At 36.7% G+C, this 24,380-nt stretch overlaps 1 protein-coding gene across 11 annotated transcripts in view; it reads right to left on the bottom strand.

The window, feature by feature from the left end:
- The window catches only part of HDAC9 (histone deacetylase 9), a 372,722-nt gene that overhangs the window by 47,160 nt on the left and 301,182 nt on the right, over nt 1-24,380 (bottom strand). The gene's annotated exons all lie outside the window — the stretch shown is intronic.

The following is a 24,380-nucleotide window of genomic DNA, read 5'->3' as shown; positions in this document are numbered from 1 at the left end:
TTTAACCATAAAAAAAAAAAATCCATCTGGGACAGATTCTCTTTATACTTGATTATATTAATGAAGAAACCAACACACAGAGAGGATAAGTAACTTGCCCAAGGTCTCATAGGTAAAAAGGGATGACACCATGATCTGTACCTAGATAATCTAGCTCAAGTCTATTCTTCTAAATACTGAAAATATTGCTCCTCCACCTTTCCTCGTGTATGAACACCATAACAATTATAAACCGCTTCCCAAAGAATTCCTAATCATCTATATCAGATAAAATGTTATCATGCAGCTAGAATTTTTGATCAGTGAAAATGTTTTCTTTGAAGGAATTTTATATCTTTGCCTGACTGCAAAGGGTATCAAAGTAGAACTTACAATCTTTTCTTTCTCTTCTTGTCTGTTTTTATGTTTAGACTTCAAATATCTATACTTTAGTTTTGTCTTTGTTCTTTTGTTTCCCTTCTCTGCAGCTTTGCCTTGGACTGAGAACCCCTACATTCTAGGCTTACTTGGAATAAGCTAGGTGAAACAGGAACTTGAAAGACATATTCAATTATGAAAAATAAAACAAGTCAATTTTTTGGTGTTGTACACCTGATTTAATGGCTGAAAACGGTGAAAAAGGGCAGCTTGAAAATACTGCAAAGTGGAACATGGAGTGGGCAGAGAGCCAAGACTAAGAACAAGAAGCTCAATGTCTGGAGCCCTGAAATGTATCACTTTCTGGGCCCCCACCTTGAGGCAAAGAAGGTGAACAGTTTGGGCAAAGGACTGAGGACCTTCCAGACCTTCCAGGAGTGTCAACCCACTTTATCTTAGTGGAGAAGTCCGAATCTGTATGACTAACATCTGATTCACCCAGGATTAAAGGGAGAAAATGGAACTGTATTAATTCACTTAGATTTGTTTCCCTGTATATATTTATTTTAAAATTCCTTTAAAAACCCCAGTTTTTGTCTCAAAATCTGTCAGTTAGTAAATACACTCATCTGAAACCTAGAAAGGAAGAAATGAGGAATCCCTATGTGCTAACTATATTGGGTTTCCACCGTAGCCCTGGTTATAACCCAAAGACAAAAATCACAGATTCTTAGACTTCGATCTAGACGTGCCTTTATGATGAAATTTAAAGTATTAGATGCTACCGACCAGCTGTCCAGAAAGTAAATCAATTGATTAATCACTTTAAAAGATGGGGTAGAGAAAGTGTACTATGTTTTCTGTGGGAAAAGGTGAAGCTGAGTCTACTTCCCAACTATGGGATATTCAGTGAGACTCTAGTGTTTTCTGAGCCTGACTCTTCATTTGTGAAACATGAAAATCTAACACCTTCTTTGAGTTATGGCCATCGAATTAGATACCTGAAAATAACTGTGAAGATCTGGGTGAATGCAAAAGGTAAGAAATGGTTTCTGGAATTTTAATTATTGTTATTCCTGCTAAGGGCTGCATGGCTAGGAGTGACAGAGCTAGGACTGGGCCCCAAATCCCCTGGTTCTCAGTCCAGTCCTCCTCCCTCTCCTCACACATTGCACCAGCTGGGGCCGAGTTTCTGCAATCAAGACAGAAATGTGCCAAAAGCTTGGAAAAACAGCATATGCCATTTAAACATTCTACATGAAACCTAGAATTCCATAAGCTTTTTAGGAAAAAGTGACTTTTTAGGTCAGCACATAGCTTTCATTCTTATGTTTGTCTGTTGGGAGAATGGGCTGGATACAGAGTTCTTAAATTTCTTTCAAAGGTCAACACAAAAAAAGTGAACACCAGACTAGGAATGAGAATTGGGTTCTGGTCCTGTATCTATCAGCTACTAAAGTCAATCACCTTGAATAATTCATAGTCTCACTGAATGTCCGTTCATTTACGCAAATCAGCTATAGATTACTAGTAGTGCATGGAGGGCATTGGCTTTGGGTGAATTACTTTGTTTCTTTAAATCTCAGTTTTTCATGTTAAATTGGGGACAGTTTTTTCTTTTCTTGTTTTCTTTTCTTTTTTCCTCCATTTGTCCCAATGGATTCCATTTGTCTTCTGTGTCTGAGCCCATAGGGCTAAATCCTGGAGTTGCATCACTTCAGTCCTCTGCTGGTTGGATTTCATTTGGGCTCACCTACTGGTAGGACTTTTTAGTGACAAAGGATTAAGGAGGAAGGAGGAGCCAGGGTACCTTTTGCTCTCTCTGCTATAGTATTGTTTTGTCTCTTCCTGATTTCATTTCCCTCTAGAGGCTTCTCCATGGTTCCAGCTTTCCCAGCACATCAGAACATTATTTCCTCTCCTTACTTTTTCAGCCCTCAGGGTGAGAATGTCTTCTTACTATTGCTATTTTCTGGGTGCCTCAACACCTCTAAGCAGTTGTAAGTAGTCCTTTCAAAAAAGTCTATGACCAATACTGTGCAGGTCTTATTTCCCACCAAGGCTCCAATTCACAAAGTCCCACATTTTTGTGAAGTTATTGTAGTATCAAGTGAAATAATGTCTAATAGAGGATAAACCAGTGGTTCTCAGTCAGGGAAGATTTTGACATCATGGGACAACTGGCAGTGTCTGGAGACATTTCTGATGGTCAGTGTGGGATACACCTATTGGAATCTAGTGGGTGGAAGCCAGGGATGCTGCTAAATATCCTATAATGCACAGGACAGCCCTACAACAAAGAATTATCTGGACTCAAATGTCAGTATTGCCAAGTGTGAGAAACCCTGGGGTAAGCAATCAGTAAATGGCAGTTGTTAATGACTGTGCTACACAGAGATGATCAAAGGAGATAATACTATCTGTTAGCAATTCTTAGGATGTAGAAGATTAAAAGAAACAGAAGATTATCAGAAATCAGGGAGTACTATAAGTTGCCTGAAAATATTCAATATTCAATATTTCAATATATTCTATACTTAGAAATTTATTTGTAAGCAATTTTTAAAGGTTTATTTATTTATTTGAGAAAGAGAGAGAGAGCATGTGAGTGAGGGGAGACGGACAGAGGGAGAGGGAGACAGAATCCTCAAGTAGACTCCCTGCCAAGCTCAGAGCCCAGACACGGGACTCAATCCCAAGACCCCAAGACCATGACCTGAGCTGAAATCAAGAGTCAGACACACTCAACCAACTAAGACCCAGGTGCCCCTATTTGAAAATATTTTTAATATCACTGGTATTTCTAAAGAAAGCAAAACAAGTCAACTTCATGCAGAAAGATGTAATTCTCAATTTTCAGAAGGATACTATTTGAGGCATTGTGGTATTTTTATCTTTATTAGTTGAGGACACAGCTTTTTAAAAACTAGGAATCGGGCGCCTGGGTGGCTCAGTTGGTTGAGCGACTGCCTTCGGCTCAGGTCCTGATCCTGGAGTCCCGGGATCGAGTCCCACATCGGGCTCCCTGCTCGGCAGGGAGTCTGCTTCTCCCTCTGACCCTCTCATGCTCTATCTCATTCTCTGTCTCAAATAAATAAATAAAATCTTAAAAAAAAAATAAAAAAATAAAAACTAGGAATCATTAATACTCTGTAAGTGCAACAGAAATTTATTTTTTCAAAATATACAATACACAGCTTTTCTAAGTAAAGGTCCATATCCACTGGTTCTAGTAAAAACTTTTGTCTGTATTTCAACACTGGTTTTGAACCACCAGAGACCTTAGTATCTCAGCAGTGAGGGTGAAGGATGGAATGATAGATAACCATCATTTAGTCCTTGCAATGCTTTATAAACTCACTTCTAATATTTCAGAAGCCCACACACCAAAGCTCAGCATGATACATACCCAAGGAGTAGAATTAATGACCTATTGTGCTGACTCAGTTTGCAGTTAGAGTTAATTCCATTTTTAATGCTCTCGTCTCCCCAAAGGCTGAAGATTTCCATTCCAGTGACTTACTAATGGGATGTTAATCCTCAAGAGCCCAGAAAGAGATCACTAACTGGGGAGATATTCTGCTTGTATCTCAATGTATTTCATGCCTAGTTGCACTAATTGCCTTTCTATTTTTACTCCACACCCATCACGCTCTACATCTCAATTAATCACAGAAACAGAAGGCAAGCTTTTTAGTGTGTGTGCCCATCTGAATGCATTTGTCTGCTGAATGAAAACCTTGCATGAAAAATTATCATCATTTAAATGAAAACAATCAATATTAAAATAAAGAGGACAGACCTGAAAGTTTTTGCTCTTTTCACTTCAAAGAAATTAAGAAGGGAACAAAAGGAAACAGAAAACGTGTGCAAGATGCCTCAGGAGCTAAATGTATTTCAACTCTTTCTCCTCCTACTGATGTCCATGGTGCAGCGTGAACTCAGGCATGGCAGGGTAGGGGCACAACCAACGGGAAAGAAACAGGGGAGTTAGGTAGCAGAAGCCCAGGTTAAACAGTGAGGATTCCAACAGTAAGTGACAAGGCCCAGACTTGTCATCGCACTGAGAGATTGCTGTGAGTGTGGGGGTGTCATTTTCGCACACGTACACATACATACAGACATGGAAAGTATTTTTTGCTGAAGCCAGCAGGTCTCTGACACCAAAAAGACCAGACTCAGATTTCAATGCTAACTTTTCATGGACTAATTGCAACCCTGGGGAGTTGTCTGATCTCCGCGAATCATTTCATCATGTGTTACAGAGCAGTAATGATACCTACCATACAGACATCATGGTGGGAAATTAAAGGGGTGGCATAAAGTGCTTAGCTCAACGGGCTGGCTGTCACAAAAAAAATCGTCCAATAGATAGATGTTGAATAAATGAATGTTTAATGTAGTCTATACATAAGACTAAGGAACTTATATTAAAACAAAACAAAACAAAATGAATCTTAAAAGTAGAAGGACAGAGAGCTACAGCTGGTTCACTGCCTTTGCCTAATGCAATGGTACCTATAGAAACAACAAAAATGGCAATAACCCTTTTCTGACCTTTTACTCAGTGTATTTAAAACCCTCTCTTTCTTCAGGGCACCTGAGTGGCTCTGCCAGTTAAGCGGCTGCCTTCAGCTCAGGTCATGATCCTGGGGTCCTGGGATAGAGCCCCACATGGAGCCCCGCAAGGGGCTCCTTGCTCAGCAGGGAGCCTGCTTCTCCCTCTCCCTCTGCTGCTCCCCCTGCTTGTGCTCTCTTGCTCTTTCTGGCTCATGCTCTCTCTCAAATAAATAAATAAAACCTTAAAAAAAAAAAAACACACCACCACCCTCTTTTGTTGGTAATTGACTCCATGTATTTTCCTTAGTTTTTTTTTTTTAACTTCCCTGTTTATAATTACTTATTCTATTTAGTTTTCTGTCTTAAATACATTACCTTCTACTACAAATGACTGCCTACTGTGTGCATTTTGTCTCTGTTCACTTTTAATCCTAAATTATGAATATTCTTTACACCAATAATTTAGACAAAAGTTCAATACCACGTATCATGGTATATAGAAGTTCTTCATTCTCATTGGAAATGATCATAAGGACAAAAGGAAGACATTTCCGTTGAGTAATGGTCAATAATACTCTTAATTAAGATAATTATCAATCAAAATTTAGTACTAGATTAATAAATGTATCTTTACACTAATGAATATTTGAGATATTCAACAATTTTACCTGTAGTGCACATTTAGCACTATAATCACAGGGGAAGCTGGGGGCTCTGTTGCCAACTTCAGATTCCTTCCCTGGTATTGTTATTCTTCCCTGCTATACCAGGTATCTGTGGATTCGTCCACCCAGCCTCTCTCCCTCCTGAATTTCTCCTGCTCTCACCCACCCACAGGGACACCTTAGGAGCTGCCATATTCCAACACTCTGTCACTTAGAACCAAGCATCTAAAATGTGTCATTCATTCACTCTCTTTTGAATGTCCTTTAGGAAGATGAGGTTTCCTGAGTCACTTCTCCCTTTCAGGCTAACTCTGTTAGGAATCCATGCCATGTGTGAACTGTTCAATTAAGTAATCATTACAATTATGAAAAGACACTTTGGAGACACAGAAAATTCTCTAATCTAGTTGATCTAAAGATACAGGTTACTCTAATTAAAAGTTTTCATAATTAGACAAAATGTATTTTCAAAGTTAGCATTCAGAATAATACTACAAATCTAACACAACTTACGCTTTTTTGGCTCAGATAATATGGATCTTTAATGTTATGAGTCATACTTTGTACATTTTGGTATCCAGGAGCAAAATTTCTAATCTAACTCTTTCTAATTATAACCACTTAACAAAATGTAATTCATATATACAAGTTAAAAAATATCATCTCTTTGGTAATTTTAGCTTCTAGTACCTAGTCACATTTATGGTAATTTATGAATGCAATTTCCCGGATAAATTATAATACTTTTCTTTTTGATTCAGAAATACTTTTGTAGACATCTATCCATCTCCTTATTGAGAATATACCAAATATATTTATTAAGAAAGGATTATTCTTTTTCAAAAAGCATATTGGTAAATGTTACTCACATTACTCAATTTACAGTGTGGTCTTCTCAAGTGTTTCTTTTATAATAACATTTACTGCTGTCTTCTGATTATGCAGATCATACATGTTCAATATTTTTAGAAATGGGAAAAATTGAGTTTAGCCTGCTAACAAGTTTCTTTTGTGTTTTGTACATAAAAGTGTTTGAAAATGAGAATCAAATTATATTTATGATCGTATACTGTTTGTTCACTTAATAATGTATTATGAGTCTTTTCATGGGCAATTATATATTCTTTAAAATGATTCCATTGGGGCGCCTGGTTGGCTCAGTTTGCTAAGCGTCTGCCTTCAGCTCAGGTCATGATCTCAGGGTCCTGGGATCCAGCCCTGCGTCAGGGCTCCCTGCTCAGCAGGGAGTCAGCTTCTCCTTCTCCCTCTGCTCCTCCCCTCCCCTCTGTTCATGCTCTCTCTCTTTCTCAAGTAAATAAAATCTTTTAAAAAAATTTAAAAATTAAATGATTCCATTTATTCTGTTTTCACTTAAAAATCTATTATGAATCTTTTCCCAAGCAGTTACACATTCTTTTAAAAATATATTATATGGCTGTACCATATACTATTTAGTCACATTTACATGTGAGTATGAAACATGTTATTTAAACATACGGAAACTGGACGTTCAGGTGATCTACAGTACTGCTTTGAAAGACAGCACAGTGGCACACATCATTGTGAATCTGTATGAGCATTTGTGAGTATTTCCTTCCATCATTTGACATGGGAATTTAATTCTTAGGTTCCTCACAGTTGAAAACAACAACAACCTTGTTATGATTAGAAAAATGCTAATGGACATACAGGGCAAAGAGTATTGCCAAGTCCTAGGAAGCAGCTCAGAGCAGCATGGGAAAATAATCTATAGAGGTCCTGGGAAAACAGGAATGTGGTCTAGAATGGCAGGGTTCTCAGCTCTGGGTGGGCATTTTCCCTCGGTATTCAGGGATGCTTCACCTGTGAGCCAGAGCGGGCACTTCTAAAGCTCAAAGGCCCATGACAGGACACTCAGTTTCCCTCTAAGAGCCGTGCTCTAATGCTGAATCCTGTACCCTTTTTCACACCAGTGTTTCTCCCATGTGCCTGGTGCTCAGCTGGCTTTGTCAGCACTTAGTAGAAATTTACTGAATGAATAAATGGATATACAGATTGCTACTCAGACTGCTAGATTTTTTTTTTTAAATACTAGGATAAACAGAGGAGGAAATAATTTCTTTGAATTTTTAGGACATTTAAAGTACAAATTCCCATTTTTAACAGATACTTTAATCAAACAATACAATTCTGGACAGAACAAATTACAGTAAGTTATAAAATATTTCATCACTTTTTATACTTAAAATGAAATCTATTTAGTTGGTTCCACTGTTTAATGCCATTTAATTAAGAGTTATTGAACAACAATATTGAGACCCTAGGCAGCAAGTTCCATGAGGGCTGGGAATGGGTCTAGTTATATTTCATTGCGTATTTAGCACTTCTGCTATACCTACTACATAGAATAAACCTATTAGTTATTTATTGAATGAATGAATCAGTGACTGTGAAAAAGGGGGTGTTAAGTGCTGAGGCAACTGCCTCACTGATATAAAATAGAGAGCCTTTGTCTCCCAGGTATTCATGGTCTTGCAAAAATGAGTGAAAGACTAACGGGGATCAATGCCATATGATAAGTATAAGCAGCGTCTGGCTGAAAGGCAGGGAAGGGGGGATCCTGAGGACTAAATGAGATTCTGACAGGCAGAGGTGGGAGGGAACCTCGTCCAGGGGAAGGTACAGGCAAATTCAAGGAATAAAGATTAAATATGCTAACAAGGTGGGGAAGGGATACTAAGTGGAAGATAAGACTTCAAAGAAATGTCAAGCAAAATTTAGCTAAATTATGCAATAGTAAGAGAGGCTATTCAATCTGTATCTTCAAACTCCCTCTGTGTCTCTCTCTTCTTAGCACGTAGCCATGTTCGCATCTTTCCCATTCAAATAAAAATAAGCCCTCCTGAGATATAAATATTATTAGCTATTGTCTGTATTTATACTTTAATTCACAGTCAAGGTTGGGTTTTTTGTTTTGTTTTGTTTTGTTTTTTGAGTAGCCTTACACTTGCCACCACCACTTCCTAACCTCAAACCACTGCAATATGGCTCTAACCTTCCCTGTTTCACTGAAATTACTCTACCACACATAGCGCTCAGAAAAGTAAATGTAATAATTTTCTGTCTATTCTCAGTACTTAGCAACTACACAGACTCATGGTGAGTCTCAATAAACAGTTGCTGAATGCATAAATGCATGCTTCCATATATCCAAGCATGAAAGGAAACTTAATTAAAGGCTGGGTTTCAAATAGTTGAGAAGAGAACTAGCTGAACTTCAACTTTTCTAATTTCTAAGAATTTCTTGACGTTGAATGTTATGGCAAGAGGTCTTATAGATCAGATGTGGAATGCAAAAGGAATTTCATTTTTCTGGCAGGCACCAAAAATAACATGTTTTGGATTCAAGGAAATCATATCCTCTACAGCCTAGAATACCTTCATATATATCTAGACATATGTATCTAGGATACTTTCTTTTATATGCTTTAATTTTTCAAGTATAAATTATTTACCCAAGTAAAGACAAATTTTGAAAATCTGTATTTTGAAAATACAGCAAAATGCTGAGTTATACAAGCTAGATTAGGAGCATATTCAGTCTTCTTCAATCCAGTTTCTAATAAAGTTTGTAACAAAGTCTTAATTCTGAACTAGTATTTCACAACTTAAACAATGTCCTACTTTGGGGGGAATCTGAATTTACAGATACATTTATCTTTTTATTTAAAGGCTTCTTTAGTTTTAAAATTCTACTCTTATAAATAAAAATTCAGAATAAATCAGTCAATTCTGTTAAGATTCTTTCAGTCGTGAACTAATTCTGTCTATGCATGAAAAAAAATTGTACCATGTACTTTACAGTTTTATTTACTTCCTTTATTAGATGTATCTTTCATATATTCTCTCAAACAGAAGTGTCATGAAGAGTAGTTTCATTTGTGATGTAAAACTTTTTAACATACTTTCTACCCAGACACTTCGTAAGAGCTTCATGGGTAAACACAGATGTGAACTGATTTTGTGACAGGGTAATAAGGACCGTCTTGGAGGGTGAGATCTGCACTGGGGCAGCCCAATATTTGACAGGGACACAACTTCTCCCAGAAAACCACCTCATAGTCAAGACTATATGGTCCAGAAATTAATACATATCACCTAATAACTCCTTGAGTATCACCATAAATCTAACCTTTTTTGTACTTACTTGTGCTCTCAGCATGAACCTTACTTAGTCACATTCATAAGAGTCTGGTATTGGATTTGGATCAAGTATTACTCAATGTCTTTATGCTTCAATTTTCTTGCCTGCAAATGTGGGCAATAATATTCATTCCCTTGACTTTAGAGAGTTCAGAAATACTGAAGAGAATGATATATGGTAAATATAGTGATATCACTGTCTAATCTTAGATGCTGTAAACCTTATCTGAAAATATTGTTTATTCTCTTAAAACTATAAAATCATTGTCTAGCTTGTTACTTCATTTGTTTCATTTCCTTCTGACATACCCAGTTTATAGCCATCCAAAAGCAGTCAGTCTCTTTCCTAAAAAATATTACTGTGAATTAAATTCTTAAAAATTTTCATAAAGGGGACGCCTGGGTGGCTCAATCATCAAGTGTCTGCCTTCTGCTCAGGTCATGATCCCAGTGTCCTGGGATCGAGCCCCACATCGGGCTTCCTGCTCAGCGGGAAGCTTGCTTCCCCCTCTGCCCCTCCTCCTGCTTGTGTTCCCTCTCTTGCTGTATCTATCTGTCAAATGAATAAATAAAAAAAATCTTAGAAAAAAATTTTTTTCATAAAGAATTTTCCTATATTTTTGAATACCTAAGGAGATGTATACTAGCTCCTATTTTACTCTATACATTTATTTATTCATATAAGATAAATTTATTCAGTGACTATTATGAGCTCTCTGAAGATGGTTGGGATAGAATAATAAAACAAGCCATAGATATCATCCTGAAAGATTTCTCAGCTAAATAAAGAATTTTAATTTTAATACAGACACAAAGATATGTCCAGGTGTGTTTGGGCATATACGTATTTGGAATAAGGAATGCAGTGAGTGTGTAGGGTAGCCTGGTGGGTGACGGAAAGGCACCAAGAGAAGCATCACAGAGGGGAAGTACATAATAGCTGAGCATTTACAGAAAACTATGAGCTATTCAAGCATACGCTTTAGGAAAAGCAAGGACCATTTGGAAAATCAGGTATGAATGGCTTGTGTGAGTGCGAAGCAGAAAAGACTTTTCATAAGATTGCAACTTGTTTGGTCCTGCTGGGGCAAATGATAGGAGAAGGTAGAGGGGAGACAGGTAGGAGAGGAGGTTAGGGCAGGAGGGAAGAGGGAGGAGGACAAAGTTTGTGAATGCCATGTAAGGACTTCAGCCGTGAAGGTGATAGAAGAGGTATTACGTGATTCTTAAGTAGGAGGGTAGGAAAACTAGATTTAAAATTTAAAAGACAGAGGCTTGACTGGACAAGAGGATGCTGGAGTCAGAGAATGGTCAATAACTGGAATGGGCACTGAACTGCTACAGAAGGCATGATGAGGTTGAAGAGTCAGTGATGGCAGAAGGATCCCTGATGAGATAAAGGAGAACCAGTTGCCCAGTGGGTCTCCGGCTTCCTGGATTAGATCTACAAGGAAGGTGGTTCCATTAGTCTCCTCATTGTTCAGTGTAGTGTGAGTACCTCTCTGGTCAATCTTGTCATTCTCATATATATTTTTTTAGTGTTTAAATACTATTATTTGGAACTGTTCTCTGCTTCAATGTAATTTCAAGTCTTCAGGTGTAATCACCAGTATATTTGGCCCTTCAAAACCCCAGGGGCGCCTGGGTGGCTCAGTTGGTCGGGCGGCTGCCTTCGACTCGGGTCATGATCCCAGGGTCCCGGGATCAAGCCCCACGTCGGGCTCCTTGCTCGGCGGGGAGCCTGCTTCTCCCCTGCCTGCCACTCCCCCTGCTTCTGCTTGCTCTCTCCCTCCCTCTTTCCCTCTCTAAAACAGAAACAAAAACAAACAAACAAAATAACCCCCGAAACACAGCCAGTTGCCATAGATCAACAGCACCATTGATCAGCACCGACTTCTGATCAACAGGAGTTTGTCTTCAGGCAGCTCAAACGTTACCTTGCTTCCTGTTCTTTTCCTGTTTCAAAACCTTCCAAGTCATTTGGGCAGGTCTTGTTATTAATTACTCCCCTTTGCAAATTTTGATTTTGTGAACTTTGTGGTTTGGGAATGTTCTTGGTAATTCACTTCTGCCTCAACGGCATTCAGAGCTTTATTATCTTTATTACAGATTTTCTCTGCAATCCCTATTTATAAGAAAACACTATTATCCATTTCAGACTGATGTAAAAGGGAGTATTTTGCCTCTGGATATATTAAGGTCACCCAAGAACCCTTCTCTAGACAAACCTTCAGTTAAACACCTTCTATTAGCCAACTTTCTCTGGATGACTATCTGGCTGAATAAATAGACCTCAAACTTCAAGTAAAATGGTGAAGAAGTAGTAAGTCAAAGGATTCTGTAGCAAACATCATCCTAATAAAATCTCTAAGTTGTGATAGGCAGAAAAACGCCTCCTCAGCCAAGGTATCTAGGTCCTTTTCTCCAGAATGTGTGACTGTTATTTTACATGGTAAAGAAAAGAATTAAGGTTGCAGATGGACCTAAGGTTGCTAATCAGTTCATTTAAAGAGAAGGAGATTATTCTGGATTGTCCAGGTGGGCCCAGGATAATCACAAGTATCTTTTGAAATACCAAAAAGAAAAACGAAGTAAGACCAAAAAAAAAAAAAAAAAAAGAGAGAGAGAGAGAGAGGAGTGAGCACCAGAGCAATGCAGTTCACGACTCAACTTGTCACTACTGGCTTTGAAGCTGGAAGCGGGCCACAAGCTAGAGAATGCAGGCAGCCCCCAGCAGCTGCAATCAGCACACACATGGAACTGTCCCTAGAGCCTCCAGGAAGGAACACAGCCCTGCTGACACCCAGAGAGATCCATTTTGGACTTCTGACCTCAAGTACAGTTAAGATCATAAATATGTATGTTTTAAGCAACTAAGTTTATGGTAACTTATTATAGGAGCCATAGGAAGCCAATACAGCAGTCTAATGAATTCCAACGTTGGCACCGTTCTGGAAGTCTGAATATTCTCAAGTACTGGTCCTGACTAGATCGGGGTTTACTGTACTATATTTTTATGGCATTATTTTTAGGTAGGGAAGTGAGATATGAAAAGAAAATTTTTCATGATAGATGCCCATCCCTTAGCAAACTACCAGGACCATCATTTACTTGAAATTAGTATTTACTATTTTTTTTTTAAAGATTTTATCTATTTGTCAGAGAGAGAGCACAAACCAGGGGGGAGAGGCAGGCAGAGAGGAAAAGAAGCAGACTCTCCACTGAGCAGGGAGCCTGATGTGGGACAGGGTCCCAGGACCCTGGGATCATGACTGAGCCGAAGTCAGACGCTTACCTGACTGAGCCACCCAAGCGTCCCTAGTATTTACTATTTTATCAGATTTAATTTTCTATAAAAGGTAAAGGCTTTATTAATATATTTTCTTACTTGTGAGAAGATCTAAAGGAGAAAAAAAGGCAAAAATAAGAGCTTTTTTCTTTAAATGTTTTCTGTTAAAGATCCATAAGGGTGTAAGTTAAGGATCATTTCTTTTAACCCTAAAATGCTAAGAGTATTTTGTACCTATTAAATAGCCATGGTAAGCAAGCAATTTCTAAAACTCACTCAAGTGGGAACATTTTACTTTTTTTCTTTATAGATTCCATTTGAGATATTAAATTATTAAGCCCAATAACAACTGTAGGATATGGCCCATTCCTAAGAACAATTTCCCTTTTTTAGTAGAATATAAGTTAAAGGAATGAAAACAGTTTAAACTTCTAATTAGCCAGTTTCAAAATGTAGTTAATTAAAATATTTTTGCCTTTATATATGATCTTCATGGTATGAGATACAATTCCAGTCTCCTACAACTTAATCAGCTGAATATAAAATGTAATGTTCCATCTGGTAAATCAATTTAACAGACATAATTGTGCCCCACCATAACTCAATAAGACACTGAGGAAAACCATTGAAATGCTATTTCCTTTTCTTTAGAGGAGAATTATGTACAATTTCAGCATGCTTTGCATTTCTAAAAGTTAAAGTCAACAGGGAGGTATCACTCTCCTTTACATGAGTTTCCCATGAGAAAATCAACAGCAAAGTAGAAAGCCTGTGCTCTTATTCCTGAAATACTCCATAATACTAACTTGGCTTTAACCTGAACATATTATTTGGCAGCGAAAACCTTTAATTAGAGTTGTGGTTTGAACAGATTTTCACTGAATTTATGTTCTATCAGGGCTCAAAGAACAGCATTGTTTTCCTTACCAGTTTATCCTATTTCAGGTGGTTTAAATGTTGTACTTCAGCTAAGAGTAGGGGGAAAAAAACGAGAATGTTGCTGATTCTCATTTAATTGGTTTTAATTATGATTCGACATTTCTGAAGGAGATACTAATAGCAGTCAGACAAGAAGAGAAGGATGAGACACTCCCTTTAACAATTACTACCTGAGCACTTATTCTGTGCAAAGTTGTACAGTAGGTATTAGGGAAGGAGAAATTATTGAACTAAAAAGATGATTCCTGCTTTTAAAAAAAGAGCAGGTAGGGCAAAGGTCTTCACTTAGTGATGGACTGGACAAGGGGGGAAAAAAGACGATGAAGCCAAGCGAAATCTTATAGTCAAATCTGCAGAGGTTTTAGCAGAATCCAGGCAATCAGGACATGGCTTGAGGTAGAAGACGGGAGGGTCAACTTTTAAACCCAGTAAGTGACAATAAGAGCAGGACACCTTGGGAATGTCAGCCTGGAGTCTGTGGAAAGGTTGAGAATTAGAGATGTAGATTTCTACCACAAATGGAAAGACTTAAAGGAAAAAATGAAGATGGTCCAGGATCAGTCTGATCATTGTATGAATGAGGAAGCTGAGTTAAATGCCATTATCAGAAGTACCTACCGATTAGAACAAATAAGAACTAGTTAGAATGAATAAGAACTAGAATTAAAGCCTTTAATGGAGTGATGATATTTAAAACATGGGAAAATGAAAACTATGGAACACGACACAGAGAGGAGACAGGTCAATTTGGGAAATCCCCTTTCGTGGGCGGCAGGCATAAAGGGTGTAGGAATGGAAACAGAGAGATGCAGAGGAATGGAAGAGCAGCATATAAAATTTAACTTTAAAGGAGAAAGCGTAAGAGTTGGTCAATGGGGTCAAAAACCATAAAAGATAGGGAAAAAAAAAAACCCTAAGAAGAATCCACTAATTTAGGGATTTGTAAGTCACTGGTGTCCTATGAGAATACTGACAAAGAAGAGAAAAAAGAGCTAAATCAGAGGATACACATATCTGTGACATCATAACCTAGCCAAATAATTAAGATAGAATAGATGCTCAGTAAGTGCTATTCTGAACTCAACTGTACAGGTAATGATGGAACAGACTCAAATTTTGACAACAAAAAGGGGGAGGGAAAAACTAGAACAACTACAGTGAATTTTTTTTTTAAAGATTTTATTTATTTATTTGACAAAGAGAGAGATAGCGAGAGCAGGAACACAAGCAAGGGGAGTGGGAGAGGGAGAAAGAGGCTTCCCGCAGAGCACGGAGCCCAATGCGGGGCTCCATCCCAGGACCCTGGGATCATGACCTGAGCCAAAGGCAGACGCTTAACGACTGAGCCACCCAGGCGCCCCTACAGTGAATTTTTATTTCTTCCAGTCATGGCTTCTTCTCATTTGCCAGTATCTCCATCCCTTTCCTTAAAGAATATTTTCCTGTGTTCTCATGACATCCATCCCTAGGATTTACTCAGTTACCACCTCTGGATTTTATCGTTTATTTACAAACAAGCAAAAGGCATTAGGATGTTTTCAATACCTATCCTTGAAATAGCCGAACTTTCATTTCTCTTCTTGCCTTCTGCAGCACAGAGCTCTTCATCCTTGAGTTCTCCACCTCTTTACACCTTCTTTCCTTCCCTCCGTCCTCCCTGAGCTTGCTTTTTTCCTTTAATTTAAATTCAATTAGCCGAGGTATAGTACATCATTAGTTTTTTATATAATGATCAATGATTCATTAGTTGAATATAACACCCAGTGCTCATCATATCACGTGCCCTCTTTAATTCCCATTAACCAGTTACTATTTCTCTCATTCTCTAAATATTCATATGCATATCCTCTCTTCCCCTTACCCCTGCTCTCTCTCTTAAACACACACACACACACACACACACACACACACACACACTTTCTCTTCTAAATGGCTCAAAATGCCTGAAACTTACTAAGTTTTCTGTGAGGCTCCAAGAAAACTCCAATTCTGAAATTTCAGTCAGTTTATTGTTATCTTTCCTTTGTACATCGTATTCCTCCTATCTTTCATCAGTATAATCAAAACACAAATCATTAACTTTGTTCTCAACATCTTTATATCAATTGGTTTTATCATTTTTCCATCCTGGTGAAATCTACAGTGATAGGCTAATACCCACACATTTTGGTGTCAGAAAGATTGGAATTCAAATTCTACTTCTGTTGTTTACTAGCTGGGTGACCTCGAATTTAAAAGCTGAGTATTTATTTTTCTTTTTACAAAAGTGATTTAGCTAAGCTCTCTGCTTTCCATTCTTTTCTTTCATTTGGATCTGGATACAATAACCCAGATCTATTTTTCCAAAGCTTTTCTTGTTTCATGTTACTCTCACACATGAAAATGCACTGCACTGACTTCTTGGGTCCTCTTCTTACGCCAAGTTTCAAGAGAGAGAGAATTCCTACAAACTGAGTCTCACAGGGGCTTGCATCATCTGGTACTACCTCATCTGGCAAAAGCTTCCCCCAATGGTGGCAAAAATAAGTCGGCCACCTTCAGATGCTCACTCCTGATCATGTCTCTGTGCTTCTCCCCGACTCTCAACCTAACCATTGCCTCAGATACGCTGTGAACACATTCTCTCCACTAAGACTTCCCTCCATACTCTAGCCTTCACTCCTTGCTTATAGAAGTCTAAAACACGTTAAAAACTTCCAAACATTATCCTTTCAATCACACAATAGTCTATATCTGTATCAAATCTTTTGGGGAATAAAATGGATAATTATTTTAAAAAACAATCGAATGCATAAACAGACACGCCTTCTCTTTGTATTTATTACATGTGTCTTCACAAATAGAACAGTTATGAAGGCAGAAAATTTGTTTAATAGAGCATCAGAGTCAAAAAGAGCATAATACCAAGTGATAACAGGAACAAGGAAAGCATTTTTGGAGTTTTTTAAAGTATAAATTTTATGCTTTCATAAATTACAAAATCTGTGAATTCGGGCATTTATCTTTAGTAATATTTCATTATTAGCATTTGCACACTCAAGAAATGTCATGTATGACCAGTATTTCAGGGTTCTTTTTCCTGTTCCTGAGAAAAATGCAGTAGCAATCTTGTAATTTATTATTCATGTTATGCCACCTTTAAAGGAATTTGAAGATTTTCTCAAGAAATGACATAAATAAAACAGGCAAATTTTTAAAAAATAAAGTTATCCACCATAGATTAGTGTCTACCGATAAGAGATATTTTCTTTCTTTCTTTTTAGAGATTTTAGTTATTTGAGAGAGAGTGAGCGAGAGAGAGAGAGAGAGAGAGGACACAAGTGGGGGGGAGGGACAGCAGGAGAAGGAGAAACAGACTCCCTGCTGAGCAAGGAGCCTGACTCCGGGCTCAATCTCAGGACCCCAGGATCATGACCTGAGCTGAAGGCAGACACTTAACCGACTGAGCCACCCAGGCACCCCTCTAAAATTTTGAACCCTATTCATCACTAGACTAAAGTTAAATTATAATCGGTACAATCTAAGTTGTTATAATTCACTACTTTCATTAGGATGAATCAATGTGGTACTATAAATAAAATCTTTATAACTTTAGCATAATTGCCTTTTTCAATGATACCAGCCAGACACCACTTATTTATGTATAAAACATATGGACTGAAAGGCCAGGTTCTGAAATAAAACTCACTGTCCTCAAACCCAGCACTGCACTTCAACCTGGCATTACACTCACCCATGTAAATAAAAAGAGAACTGAGTAAAATTACTGACCTCTCTATGACTGTTCCCTTGTCTAGAAAACTAGTGAAAAACAATGAGATATATTTCAAGGGTTACTGTATGGAATCACTAAGATATATAGGTAAGATGCTTACAATGGTATCTTGCACATAGTGACTAATGTTATCTATTACTACCATATAAATCTTAACGAACTGTTAACATTAATTCCCTTCAAAATTATCATTTAATAAACATATTTTTAAAACGTGTAAATTATTCCTGCCAGTAGTAATCTCAAAATCCATGAGTTACCCACTTAGCCCTTACCAACTATCACAGCAAGGTAATTTGCTGCTCTCTTGTTTATCTGTGTTTTACCATGGAGCAACACAGAGTCTGAAGGAGGTAAGCATCATCACCATGTAATTAATCATTATGCTCCTCTTGATATTACATCCTGTATTCCGAAAATGATTTATATCACAAAGTTCTCAGTGCCTTTCTCTGGCAAATATTCATTTCATAAGCCTTGCAGAGTCATCCTCCATAGTATTTTGCAAAATGAGGGATATGATATGAATCTATTGTGTTGTAACCAGCATTTTAAAATAAAATAGATAAAATAGTGAAGAAACTATTATACATGATAAAATTATTGCGAATTTTTCTTTGTTTTGGGGATGTGTGTGTATTCCACACTGTGCAGTAGGTCATAGCTAAAAAAAAAAATTGAAAGACACTGATATAGCACAGAAAAATACTGTGATCGTTATTGCTGAGATCAAAAAAAAATATACAACACAAATCCTGCCACTGAGTAAATTTCACTATTATACAGAAGCAGTGTTCACATGGAAATAACATAGGTAACAAAGGAAAATTAAGGGAGCTGAATTATAAAAGATTTCAGCATCACTGCTTCAGAAGAAAGAGGATTTGGAAAAGCTTCCTATAAATTGTAGTGCTTAAGGTGACTTTTGAAATGAGTAGGAAATTCAGACCTGAAGAGACCACTGAAGAAAGTCCCAGGACATGTGTGACAATCACATAATACTTGAATAAAAGATTTAATAGGCTCAGATCAATATAGATCAATGAAACCAGGAAGTCGTTCTTGGAAAAGATCAACAAAATTCATGAACTTTTCATCAAGAAAAAAAGAGAGACAACTCAAATAAAATCAGAAATGAAGGAAGAGAAATAACAAGCAACACCACAGAAATACAGAGGGTTATAATAAAATGTATGAAAAATTACATGGCAACAAATTGGGACAACCTAGAAGAAATGGATAAATTCCTAGAAACATACAACCTTCTGAAACCGAATCAAGAAGAAGTAGAAAATTTTAACACACTAATTACTAGCAATGAAAGTTAGCCAGTAATCAAAAAACTCCCAACAAACCATAGTCCAGGACCAGATGGCTTCACTGGTGAATTCCACCAAACATTTAAAGAAGAGTTAATACCTACTCTTCTCAAACTATTCCAAATGAACAAAAGAGCAAAGAGAGCTTCCAAATTCAATCTATGAGGCCAGAATTACCCTGATACCAAAACCAGACAAAGACACTACAAAAAAAGAAACCTGTACGCCAATATCTCTGATGAACAGAGATGTAAAAATCCTTAACAAAATATTAGCAAACCGAATCCAACAATACATTAAAAATCATTTGCCATGATCACGCGGGATTTACTCCAGGGACTCAAGGGTGGTTCATTATTTGCAAATCAATCAGTGTAATACATCACATTAATAAGAGAAAGAACAAGAACCATATGATCATCTTAATAGTTGCAGAAAAAGCATTTGACAAAGTATAACATCCATTCATGATAAAAACACTCAACAAAGTACACACAGAGGGACAATAAAGGCCATATATGAAAAATCCACAGCTAACATCATACTCAACAGTGAAAAACTGAGACCTCTAAGGTCAGGAACAAAACAAGGATGTCCACTTTAACCTTTCTATTCAACATAGTACTGGAAGTCCTAGCCATAGCAGTCAGACAAGAAAAAGAAATAAAAGGCATCACAATTGGTGAGGAAGGAGTGAAATTTGCACTGCAGATGACATGATACTAAAAAGAGAGAGAGAGTGTGTGTTAATAGAATCAGAGCTGCCTTTTAGAAGGATGAATGCTGGTCAGAGTCTCATTCTCAGTCCGGGCCATTAGAGAGAAACTATAAATTCCATTCAAACTTCCAGGGTGAGCAGGTGAGGCAGTCTCCCCACCAATGTAATCTGTCTCTCTGTGAGAGTGATGTGTTCAGGGCTGGTCCATGACCTAAGTTATTCCAGTGTGTTAGTCCTGGGAATTTATCAGAACTACGTGGTGGAAAGTGCTTGTTTTTCCTATTTCTGTTAAGCAATTAAAAGGTAGGCCCAGGGCTGTACTGGGTTATCCTTATCACCGTCTGGAGAGAGCATTACTGTATGTAAAGTCCAGCAGCACTAGGATAGGAACTCAGACTTCTAATAATAACACGTGATCACATTGAACTAATATCTAAGCACAGTTAAAAGAAGCCCTCCAAATCCCCTCCTTTTTTTTTTAAACTAAGCTAATTTGCATTAGTTTTTTGTTACTTAAAAATTAAGAGTCCCCAAAAAAGTCTAATTCTGCTCGGACATTGTATCTTCTTTGGGTGATGTGATTTAAAAATGCTTCTAAGGCTATGTCCAAATTCAGAAGGAAGAGTTTGCTGTGACTGATTAGTGATGTCTGCCTTGGGCACCAGAGAGATTTGCCATGACACTCAGGCCCCATTTCCGCCTGCCTTGGTCTGTACTCATGCTGTCCTATAGGATAGTAAATAGCTTAGTTACATGTGGATATTTAAATTTAAATATATTAAAATTTAAAAAAAAAAACTTATCTCCTCAGGCATACTAGCCACATTTGCGTTGATTTTCAAGTGGCTACACCTGCCTCGTGGCTAGTGAATTAGACGATGCAGATATAGAATTTTCTCACCATTATTTTCAAAGAACCACATAAATACAGCTGCAGCAGGCTAGTAAATGCTGAGAACTTGTTCCATGTTACCGACTTTAAAATACATATAATAAAACTGAATAGATAATTCCAATTAAATATGCCAAACGCTTATAACTAAAAAATTAGTATCTCAATGTCTTCTATCTATATTCTTCAGGGGGTTTAGATCTTTGCTTTTACTCAAGAATGTTCAAAATCTGGGAATGTAAAATAGTAGTTCCTCAAGAAATACGGTGGTCCAAATACTAAAGCAAGCTAATTTTCAATCACCCTTTCAGGAACCTGCTACAAGTGCCTCACTCTGAAAACTGTGAGCTCATTAATGGCAAACATCCTTTTTTACGTATATTGATTTCTTTACTACCCACTAAGATAAGAGGCCCAGCACGAAGTGTGGTTTGTCAGATAAGGAATGAAGATGTCATAAACACTCTCTTTAAGGACATTTTTACCATCTAATTGAGAAGAACAAGATAAAAACATAAGTATGAAATATGATATCTAATAATTAAAATATAATGCCAGCTTTTATAACAAAAATTATAGTGATATGAGAATACAGATAAGGAAAATGCCAGAATGAAGGTTTTATAAAAATGACTTCTGAATTTATCTTTTATATGGATAGGTGGTAAAGAATGTTTAAATCTTGAGATAAAAATAAAAATAAGAAACTCCAAAGCAAATAGTTTTAGACAAAGAGGAGATCGAGAAACAAAAATAAAGGTAACTCTGACTAGGTAAATTAAGGCCACTTGATGAAAAACCTAGCATGCCAGGATATATTTTTATTAAAAGCTGCCTTAATACTAAGGTTTTTGAGCAAACAGATAATGGTTTCCTCCATTTCTTTGCCATAAAGGACCCTTTCATTTCAAAGTAACCCTGTGAGTGGCTGAAAACTTAAAGAAAATGTAATTGCAAACATTTAATCACTTATTTTCTGTCTTCTTTTAATTTATTTCATTAGATATGTCTAGAGATATGTAAGTACATATATTTTCATGGAATCTTTCTCCCAGTGTTTCAAGTTATAAAATTGTGAATATTACAAATTAGGAGTCTTTTTTCAATCATTCTCATGATTATACAACAGATGGCTAAATGCTTTTAAAATCTTAATTATTATTTTTTGCCAATTTCTCATTCCAATCTTATCTAAAATGTCCTGCCTGTTTCTAATTGAGCATTTTATGGGGAGTGAAAAATATGTCATTAGGCTTTGTTACAGTTAATTATAATGAATTTGAGACATAATTCTGCAAAAGCACCATCATTTATTTCTTATTTATATGGCCTTCAAATTATTGATATTTTCTTATCTTACTCTTCATGAAACGTATTTCCTTTTTAGAATTATACACAATCTTAGGAATCATTTGTTCCAAATCTTTCCTTTACCACAGAAATCTGAGATCCAAAATCATGAAGTCCTGTGTTTAAGGCCATATATTAGTGACACGGTTAAGACCATAGTTCTAGACTCCTTTTGCTATTCCAAGTCTTGCATTATTATACCATCTGGCTACTACTGCTAATTCCTACCCCAAATGCCATACCATCATTCCTAGTAATCATACAGGAAATATGTACTGAGACTGCCATATATCAGGCACTGTGCTGGGCACTTTCATACAATACCTTTATTGCTTATAATAATTCTGCAAGGCAATTATTTTCCATAGTTGACACTTGAAAACATTAAGGCTCAGAGAAGTCCTTTTAACTTGTCCATGGTTTATATACCTCTACGTGGTAGCACCATACTAGAATTCTCAGCCAGATCTAACTCCAAACGATAAGATTATTTTCCATGCTTTGTCTTTCTAGCCTCTATCAGCTTTTTCATACTAGTTTCCCCCCACAAACAAACAATTTGAGTTAGATTTTCAAAGTTCTTACAAGGTTGGTTAATTATCACACAATTTGCAATTGATACTTGCTCTTGGCTCTAAAGTAGTTTTCATCCATATTGCACATACAATCTGTGAGACCAGCTACTTGTTTATTGAATTGTGAAACTTAAACCATTTTGTTCCTTGATTCTAACTTAACCACAACTAACTTTTGAATAAATAATTGAGAGGAACATTAATATCTATGCTTTTTATCATTTTTAAATAAAAGATACATATATATTTATTTTTTTCTCTATTACAAGAAATCTTACTATTCTAAACCATTTAATTCTTAGGTAAATACTACAGTAATTTATCAACTGTGGCATGCACAATGACTAAGAAAAAAATGCAAAAGCAAAAAACATTGCTGGTTGAACTATGAAAATATCATCCATTAGACCCATTGAGATTACAGACATGTTTGTTTAAAAAATGACCGTTTTAGAAATAAATCAGAGAAAGACATGTATTATATGACCACACTGATATGAGGAATTCTTAATCTCAGGAAACAAACTGAGGGCTGCTGAAGTGGTGGGGGGTGGCAGGCATGGGGTGGCTGGGTGATAGACATTGGGGAGGGTATGTGCTATGGTGAGCGCTGTGAATTGTGCAAGACTGTTGAATCACAGATCTGTACCTCTGAAACAAGTAATGTATTATATGTTAAAAAAAAAAAAAGAAGATAGCAGGAAGGGAAAAATGAAGGGGGGTAAATCGAAGGGGGAGACAAACCATGAGAGACGATGGACTCTGAGAAACAAACTGAGGGTTCTAGAGGGGAGGGTGGTGGGGGATGGGTTAGCCTGGTGATGGGTATTAAAGAGGGCACATACTGCATGGAGCACTGGGTGTTATACGCAAATAGTGAATCATGGAACACTACATCAAAAACTAATGATGTAATGTATGGTGATTAACATAATAAAAAAAATAAAATAAAAAAATAAATAAATACAAATATAGTTCATTTGTATGTGGTTAAAACTAAAAAAAAATGAGCATTTTAGAATCAATGAATTAGTTTAAAATAGCTAACTTTTCATAATCAAAGTGATTAAATCTATCAAAAAGTCTTCTTTTAAAAAGTAAATTACCTATGTGGAAAATTAAATTCTATTTTAAAAGGAAAGTAACCTTTCTAATTTCTGGAAGGCCACGATTGGTTTTTCTTACCTCATCAAATCTCTATAGAGTTTGATATAATTAGAGAAGTAAGAAAAACACAGGAAAAAAAAATCCTTATAATTCCCAAATCTTGCTTACACAGTAGTTTATACTCCATTCCAAACCAATATTTCATCAAATTTATTTTCAAAGTACCAAAATCAATAGGGTGTTATTTCCAATAAAGGAGAAGAGAAAGATGACCTACAGAAGAGGGCACAGAATAAAATATCATAGACTATATCAATAGGCAAAGACTTTAGCACAAAGTATTGGATTCCTTCCAAAATGTGATTTAAAATTATTCAGCCTATTCTATCACAGTTTTTAGCACATGGATTTGTTAGTCATGACCAAGCTGAGAGAGACAGTCAATCATTTATGCTAATCTTTAAAAAATCTATTATAATTAATTGGTAAGAATTATATTGCTTAAATATAAATCTGTCACCTCAAAAAGTTGGGAAGTTGTGTTTAAAAATTATTTTTTAAATGTTTTCCTGGGTTAAAAATCAATGGCAGACTTCTGGTATCAACTCCAACATGTAAAGAGCTTGGAAATCTTCACTTCCATCCTTACCAC

This window comes from Neomonachus schauinslandi, chromosome 12 (genome assembly GCF_002201575.2).
Source record: "Neomonachus schauinslandi chromosome 12, ASM220157v2, whole genome shotgun sequence".
Lineage (NCBI taxonomy): Eukaryota > Metazoa > Chordata > Mammalia > Carnivora > Phocidae > Neomonachus > Neomonachus schauinslandi.
This window is presented reverse-complemented; position numbering and strand designations above follow the sequence as displayed.